General features: G+C 38.9%; 1 non-coding gene across 1 annotated transcript; it reads right to left on the reverse strand.

Moving 5' to 3' along the window:
- Positions 1 to 2,624: 2,624 nt before the first annotated feature.
- On the reverse strand, positions 2,625 to 2,698 carry TRNAR-ACG (transfer RNA arginine (anticodon ACG)). The gene has a single exon. It is a non-coding gene; the product is annotated as a tRNA-Arg (tRNA).
- Between the last annotated feature and the right edge of the window lie 6,669 nt (positions 2,699 to 9,367).

Genomic DNA, 9,367 nt, shown 5'->3' on the forward strand with positions numbered 1-9,367 from the left:
GGGGCTATAATTGGAGATACCATTATTTCTGGTACAGAAGTTCCTATTAAAATGGGAAATTCCCTACCTTTGAGTGCGGTTTGAACTATTGATTTACGTAATTGGAAGTAACCAATTAGGTTTACGGCGAAACCTAGAAATCGATCGCTGATCCAGATTGAGTACCTCCACAGGATAGACCTCAACAGAAAACTGAAGAGTATCGGCAGCAAGTGATTGAGTTCAGTAGTTCCTCATATAAAATTATTGACTCTAGAGATATAGTAATATGGAGATGACAAAATTGTTTCAAGCACCGACAGAACCAGAGGCGCCCCTTGTTTCGAAGAGGGGGCGGGTTATTCACATTTCATTTGATGGTCAAAGGCGAATTGAAAGCTAAGCAGTGGTAATTCTAAGGATTGGATTCCCCGGGGAAAAATAGAGATGTCTCCTACGTTACCCGAACTATGCGTAAGTAGCGACGTAATTTCATAGAGTTATTCGGTCTGAATGCTACATGAAGAACATAAGCCAGATGAAGGAAGAAGCTTGTACAGTTTGGGAAGGGGTTTTGATTGATCAAAAAGAAGAATCCACTTCAACCGATATGCCCTTAGGCACGGCCATACATAACATAGAAATCACACTCGGAAAGGGTGGACAATTAGCTAGAGCAGCAGGTGCTGTAGCGAAACTGATTGCAAAAGAGGGGAAATCGGCCACATTAAAATTACCTTCTGGGGAGGTCCGTTTGATATCAAAAAACTGCTCAGCAACAGTTGGACAAGTGGGGAATGTTGGGGTAAACTAGAAAACTTTGGGTAGAGCCGGATCTAAATGTTGGCTAGGTAAGCGTCCTATAGTAAGAGGAGTAGTTATGAACCCTGTAGATCATCCCCATGGGGGTGGTGAAGGGAGGGCCCCAATTAGTAGAAAAAACCCGCAACTCCTTGGGGTTATCCTGCACTTGGAAGAAGAAGTAGAAAAAGGAATAAATATAGTGATAATTTGATTCTTCATCGCCGTAGTAAATAGTAAAATAGAGAAAATCAAATTTGTTTCTTCGTCATTACAAAAAATAGGAGGAATTCACTAATTAAATTAATTAAAATAAACTGTAATATATATATTTCTTGTTTTTTTGTAGATTAGATTGATGGGCGAACGACGGGAATTGAACCCGCGCATGGTGGATTCACAATCCACTGCCTTGATCCACTTGGCTACATCCACCCAAAGGAGAAATTTCCTAGACTACTTTTTTTGTAGTCTTTTGTTATCATTTTTCCGTTTTTTCTAATTCTATTTATGTTTCCATTCTTTTTTTATCTGGTAATATGTATAAAAAAAAGTAAAGGAGCAATAGAAACTGCGTTGATATTGCTCCTTTACTTTCAAAAACTCGTATCCCTTAAGACAAAAATATTATCCATTTAGAGATGGAGCCTCGACTGCAGCTAGGTTTAGAGGGAAGTTATGAGCATTAATTTCATGCATAACTTCCATACCAAGATTAGCTCGGTTAATAATATCAGCCCAGGTGTTAATTACACGACCTTGATTATCAACTAGAGATTGGTTGAAATTGAAACCATTTAAATTGAAAGCTATAGTGCTAATACCTAACGCGGTAAACCAGATACCTACTATAGGCCAAGCAGCTAGGAAGAAATATAAAGAACGAGAATTGTTGAAACTAGCATATTGGAAGATCAATCATCCAAAATAACCATGAGTAGCCACAATATTATAGGTTTCTTCCTCTTGACCGAATCTGTAACCTTTATTAGCAGATTCATTTTCTGTGGTTTCCCTAATCAAACTAGAAGTTACCAAGGAATCGTGCATTGTACTAAATAGGGAGCCGCCGAATACACCAGCTATGCCTAACATATGAAATGGATGCATAAGAATATTGTGTTCAGCCTAAAATACAATCATAAAATTGAAGGTACCAGAAATTCCTAGAGGCATACCATCCGAAAAGCTTCCTTGACCAATTGGATAGATCAAGAAAACAGCAGTAGCCGCTGCAACTGGTCGTAGGTTTGAATCCTACTTGGGGAGGTTTGGTTCATTCCGAATTCTTGAATTCGAAATGAAAGGGTTGGGTTCGCTTTGACCGTTAAAAGTAGGTAACCCGTTCCCCCTGTCTTCTGTTTGTCTCTATTGCATTCTATCTCATCGTATCTCGTTCGGTTCTGTGATATTTGAGAATTGCCATCAATACCTCGGTGTAGGTTCGGGATACTCCCTTGTTCCACAGTCCGGGGCTATTTAAACTAACCAATTCAGAATTCTCCGATGTACTAGTATTAGCAATAGTAAGTGCATCTTTGATGCAGTCATCAATTCTCCCGAGAGGCTACAATTTCCGCGAGCAAACATACTAATGACGAGGAAGGCATTTTTGCTATGCTATAAATACTTTACTTGTTCTGCTAAAGCTTAGGACATACTTTTTTTGTTTAGAAATATCCACCATTTACGAAAATTTTGTTTATTTTTTAAGAAAACAGTAAGGTAAGGCCATTCCATTTCGACAAAATACCCACACCCAAGTTCCATAGCTTTGGGTCCGCTAGCCCGATCATGATTTTCTTACCCCCAGAGGTAAGGGTCCTTACCTTTTTGGCCGGTTGTGGGCGAGGAGGGATTCGAACCCCCGACACCGTGGTTCGTAGCCACGTGCTCTAATCCTCTGAGCTACAGGCCCCATCCTGTCTCCACTGGATCTGTTTCCCAGAGTACCCTAAAACTAAAAAAAGGGAACCTTCCCTCTCCCCAGCCATTTCATTTCGGCTTAAGAGGATGTGAAAGCGCCTCTCTCTCTATAAGAACGGTGCGTTCCGAGGTGTGAAGTGGGCGAGAAGGGATTTCATAATTGGGGTTTTGAATAAGATGACCTTTTTCATTTTGAATTCTTATTACTTTTTCATATTGAAAAAGTAATAAGAGAGATCTTAAGCTTTTTATCATCCTGGCACCGAGCTATTTTTCCGCAGGACCTCCCCTACAGTATCGTCACCGCAGTATCGATTCAATACATTTCTTATGTACCCATAGGTGCTATATTGGATTTGAATCAGATTTCGGATCAATCTATATTGATTGACTGCCTCCATTATGTTGTTGCTAGCAAATACCACTATTTTTGGTTTTGGATCTTCCAAATCATTCCCGCAATAGGTCCAGACCCATTTTTTTATGAGCCTTCGATAAAAAGATTCATTCTCTTCATAAAAAAGAGGAGGTAGAAACAATAAAGATTTATTTTTCGACTCATCCCTGGAGTTTCGTTCGAGTGCCCGAAAATAATATTCTAAAGCTTTTGTATGTTCTCCGTTACTTGTGTGAATAAGGCCTATGTTATAAAGTATATAACTTCGATCATAGGGATCAATTTCCAGTCGCATAGCCTCATAATAATTCTGTAAAGCTTCTGCATAATTTCCTTCAGATTGCGCCGACATCCGTTACGGTCGTCATTCAGTTCAAAGAATCTCCGCTCCAGAACCGTACGTGATATTTTCATCTCATACGGCTCCTTCTTTATGTGTATAATGATAAAAAAATGAATACATTAAATCAAAAAAAGATTCCAGTATTCTCTCTCATTATCACCTGTGCAGGGCTAGTGTTTTTACAAGAAATCTCTAGCCAACCTTCCTGTAAAAGATCTTTTCTTAACATCAAGTTTGTTGGTACTGGATAAAAAGGATAACTCCAACAATATCTTTGTCCTCAACGCCGCTTAATTTCCCAGAATTAGTCACCTCAACACCCTTCGATGGTTATACGGGTATCCAAAAATATTGATTTCTATTAAAATCATGACCAGAGGCGAGTCCATAAATATACTCCCGAAAAATAAGTGGGTATAGGAAGTTCTGTTGACTAGATCTATCTAGTTCTAAATATCTTTGATATTCTTTCATTTTTCAAATTCAATTTTGTCAAAGGGATCAAAGATTTATTGGATTGGAAATCCAATACATAGTGCGATACAGTCAAAACGGGGTATTTCTAGATATTCGAATTAAAACGAATTATGAATAGATACTAAAAAATGATCAACGGATTCTCTCCACTTGCTTTTTCCACCTAATTGTTCTAGGATAATGATGCACATAAACTAGTTATGCTACGATTTAGGAAATTGCACGATCGGCAAAATTCCTTCCGGCAAGTGCACCGGTTATCGTCAAGTAAAAACTCACAATAGAGTGAGGTCGAATCCCACAAGGATTGGTTGAGTGAGCAATTCGGATTAGGAGTGTGTTCTAGTTGAGCGGAATCAAGATTGAGATGAGTATTGCGGAATGTAAAATTGGCGGGAAAAGTAAATGACAAGAAATTGAAATGGCGGAATCTTAAATTGCATGAATTAAAGAGCAGAAACTAAATTGCTGAAATTAAAAGGGGATGGGGGTGATTGCATGAATTGAGTAGCAGAATGTAAAGAGAAAGTGGAAATCAGAAATGGGGAATTCATTGGGTTATAGGAGATATTGAGATCTCCGAATCAAAACATGTTTATCTCTTCCTCAACCAATGCGTTCATTGAATTTTGCTTGGCAATCTTATATGATTGGATCCCAATCCCTTGGCTCACCAATTCTCTCTAAAAACAAACAAATTCCCAATCCCTTGGTTTAAATGTTCATAAGAAGAGATGATGCAAGATCACTGATTATACCACACAGTTTCATGAACCACAATTTGGTAGGATTACATGTCACAATATCCATCCAAACCCCAATCCAATTCACTGTGAGAAAGCTTCTCTAGCATGAATCCTCCATTCCTTTCCCAAGGTTCCGAAGGATTCCAAGTATGGGTAGTTTCTTTCCCAAGACAACTACCCAATGGAATTAGATCGAGAAGCTTTCTAACAAAATTCAAGAGAAAAGATTGAAGAAGAAGATAAACTATTATTGATTCATTGAATTACAATAGAGCTCCCTAACCCAATGAAAGGGGGTTTAGTGAGTCATAGCTCTGAATTCAATTACAAAGATATGAAAACTAGCTAAAAGTGACGGTGCAAAAGTTCCTTCTAACTTAAATTCTATCCTATTTATACACTTTCTATATTGAGCTTCTGTTGTGCTTCTTGGGCTTTGAGGCCTCTCCTTGCTTTCCTTTTGCCTTGGGTTTATGATCCATAATTTTGATGAGGCTGTTGATCCAAATTCTGTAACATTCATTGAGCCAACTTAGTGATAATCAAATAATGACACATGACTCAATAAATTGAGATTTCAAACTCATCAATCCTTCAGGCCCAATCCCATAAACCATGATATTCAATTGGGTTTCATACCAGAATAAGTTTAAGTTAATGTTTGTGCTCAAATACTAACTTAATCACAATATCTTTGGTCCAGAAACCTTTTCCAAGAGTGGCGTTTAAGTTGCAGTTTAAGCTTAAACTGCAGCTTAAACGCCAGACACTTCCAGTGAGGCCTTTTGTAGAAGCACGTTTAAGCTTTAGTTTAAGGTTAAACTGAAGCTTAAACGTGGAAATGGAAGAAGGCAGCCCTGGAGAGTTATGTAGTCGAACACGTTTAAGCTCCAGTTTGAGGTCAAACTGAAGCTTAAACGTGGATATAGGAAGGGCAGCCCTGGAGGTCGAACACGTTTAACCTCCAGTTTAAGGTCAAACTGGAGGTTAAACGTGGAATTGGAAGGAGGCATCCTGGAGGTCGAACACGTTTAACCTCCAGTTTAAGGTTAAACTGAAGGTTAAACGTGGAAGCTTAGAAAGGTAGCCCTGGAGGTGTCGAACACGTTTAAGCTCCAGTTTGAGGTCAAACTGGAGCTTAAACGTGGAAATGGAGAGAGCAATCCTGGAGGAGAGATCTTGGTCGAACACGTTTAAGCTCCAGTTTGAGGTCAAACTGGAGCTTAAACGTGGAAATGGCTCCCTGGTGCTTTTCCCATTCTGGCGTTTAACCTCCAGTTTGAGGTCAAACTGGAGGTTAAACGTGGAACTCCTTCCTGGGTGGCATTATCATTCTGGCGTTTAACCTCCAGTTTGAGGTGAAACTGGAGGTTAAACTTCAATTCCAGCATTTCTTAGCCTTCATGATTCTGGCGTTTAAGCTCCAGTTTAGGCTTAAACTGGAACTTAAACTCCACATGTGATATTCAAGCTTCCTTTATTGATTTTGTTGCTTCCTTGCCTAGCCTCTTCTTCCCTGAAATCATCCAAACAATTGCATCAAAGTCTTGCAAAATTTCATGAGAAATCTTCCATTCATAGCATTCAAGTAATATAACTAAAACTCATGGATATTGCATCAAAATCATATTGTTTGGATGGTTCATTGCTTTGTTATTCTTTTAACCATTCTTGGTTACTTTAAGCTCAAGAAAGTGCATAAAACCACTAAAATTAACAGAAAAATACTAGTGAAACTAGCCTAAGATGCCTTGGCATCAGATAACAAGCTAGTTAGAAATCCTTTATTTTATCAGCCTAATCGCTCTTTTGATTTTGGAAAAAAGAATATCTTTATCAATATACTCTTTCTTCTACACATTGATCGCCACCCCGTAATGGAGAATAGCTAATAATTAGGACTCATAACAAAAATAAATAATCCATTCATGGGAAAAGCTTTTCCCGCATCAAGCACTAATATATTTTTAACGTCCAATTAGATGGGGTAATCATTCAATTAAAAAGAATGAAAGCTCGTTGCTTTTTGTTTCTCTATAATTGGAGTTGCCAAGTTCTATCCCTTTATTACTTAAACCCAACTGATTTTGTTCACGAATTCAAACAAAAAAAATGGTCCCATCCAATAAGAATGAGATCCTTTTAGAATTCGCTATTGATACGACATGCGGATTTTTCCATTCATTCCTTTCTGGATCAGTCATGGTCTTACAAACCCTACCGAGGTTATGGACGAAACAATTGCTTCATAAAAATGTGTAAAAAATGGAGTCGCAGTTCCTATAGAACCTATCACTAAAACACCCCTGGGGGGGTAGGGCTAAGCGGAGCGAAAAGGGTTTCCCATGAGATGGGAAATGAAAACTATTAGCCCCACAGGGGGTTTGTGAATAAGTGATTGTCTGATAATGAGCAAGGAATATCCGTCTTTCTGCTAAACAGGATGTAAACTCATAATTCATTAGATACTTTTTATGAATGTCAACTAAGTATCGTAAGTAAATTGCTCCCGGTTGTTCAATCATTTGATAACCAGAGTTATTCTTTGATAAAGGATCACTATGTGTCAGACTCAATAGAATTTGATCAATCCTTTTTTCTGTCGTTAAGGTAGAGAACTGAACCAAGAATTCTCTTTCTTTATCATCAATCGAATCATTGTTCGAGAACCAGGATTCTATTTTATCATCACTCCAATCACCATTCACGTTTTTTCTTTTTCTTATCAAGGAATAGATCGCTTTATTTGTATGACTTAGATGTCTCGTATTTCTTGAAAAAGTGATTCGATTGATGGGTTTTGGTATGGTACTTATGAGATCGAAGAGATTCCAATATTTCTTCTTAGAACGTATTGATTTGACCCCATAAACCCAAATACCGTTATCCAATAAAGACCTAAAATACCTAATAATAAACCAAAATCCCCTACACGATTAGTTACAAATGCCTTTTGACAAGCATTTGCTACAATAGGACGTGTAAACCAAAAACCTATTAATAGATAAGAACACATTCCAACTAATTCCCAACAATATCTGCTTTTTTTGGTTCATCTCCGAAGTATTTTCCCCTTTCAATATTTTTCTATTGGAGCTTCGCTCATTCCTTTTATCGAGCATAATGATGCGAATCGAGCTTTAATGAGTTCAAATATGCAACGTCAAGCAGTTCCGCTTTTTCGGTCCGAAAAGTGCATTGTGGGAACGGGATTGGAACGCCAAGTAGCCTTAGATTCGGGGGCTTCCGCTATAGCGGAACACGAGGGAAAGATCTTTTATAGCGATACTGAAAAGATCCTTCAATTGGCCAATGGGGAGACTTTAAACATCACATTGGTTATGTATCAAGGTTCTAATAAAAATACTTGCATGCATCAAAAACCTCAAGTTCAACGCGGTAAATGCATAAAAAGGGGTCAAATTTTAGCGGACGGTGCTGCTACAATTTACGGCGAACTTGCTTTGGGAAAAAACATATTAGTAGTTTATATGCCATGGGAGGGTTACAATTCTGAAGATGCTGTACTCATCAGCGAACGTCTGGTCTATGAAGATATTTATACTTCTTTTCACATACGAAAATATGAAATTCAAACTCATGTGACAAGCCACGGTCCTGAAAAAATCACTAAAGAAATCCCACACCTAGAAGCCCATTTACTCCGAAATTTAGACAAAAATGGAATTGTTACCCCCGAAACTTGGGTAGAGACAGGCGATATTTTAGTGGGGAAATTAACGCCTCAAATGGTACAGGAATCCTCGTATGCCCCGGAAGATAGATTATTACGAGCTATACTTGGAATTCAGGTATCCTCCTCAAAGGAAACTTGTCTAAAACTACATATAGGCGGTAGAGGTCGAGTTGTTAATGTAAGATGTATTCAAAAAAAAGAAGTTCCAATTATAATCCAGAAACTATTAGAATATATATATTGCAGAAACGTGAAATCAAAGTAGGTGATAAAGTGGCCGGGAGACATGGAAATAAGGGTATCTTTTCCAAAATTTTGCCTAGACAGGATATGCCTTATTTGGATTTTCTTTCCTTTTGCCGCATTTCGTTCAAAGGGTTGAAGGGAGATAGTACATCAAGCTGTTCGCAAGGGCCAACTTGATCCTCTTCCCCAGGATCCCAGATGAGGAAACCCTAGGAGAGCCACCGACTCCAACTACCGTCCATGTACGATCCCTACTAGATCTGACCAACTACCCATCCTACCTCCTCTACGTTCTTGATAGCCCATCTTTGTCTCAGTAGAGTCTTTCAGTGGCATGTTTCGGTCCTCTTTCCCATTACTTAGAAAAAGTGAGCCACCGGTGTAGGTACAAGAAACTATCATTACCGCCTGGACAATTAGACATCCAACCCGTAATCGGAACGACCCAATTGCAAGAGCGGAGCTCTACCAACTGAGCTATATCCCCCCGAGCCAAGTGGAGCATGCATGAAGGAGTCAGTCTTCTATTCTTTTCCTTGGCGCAGCTGGGCCATCCTAGACTTGAACCAGAGACTTCGCCCGTGAAGTAAATCATCGCACCTACGGTCCAATCCAACCAATTGAGAGAGAATCAATAGATTCCTTTTCGGGAGCGATTCATCCTTCCCGAACGCAGCATACAACTATCCGCTGTACTGTGCTCTCTTTCGATGTCCTGGAGAGGAAGATGCATCTTGGGTTGACATATAGTGTGA

This window comes from Arachis hypogaea, chromosome 11 (assembly GCF_003086295.3).
Source record: "Arachis hypogaea cultivar Tifrunner chromosome 11, arahy.Tifrunner.gnm2.J5K5, whole genome shotgun sequence".
NCBI lineage: Eukaryota > Viridiplantae > Streptophyta > Magnoliopsida > Fabales > Fabaceae > Arachis > Arachis hypogaea.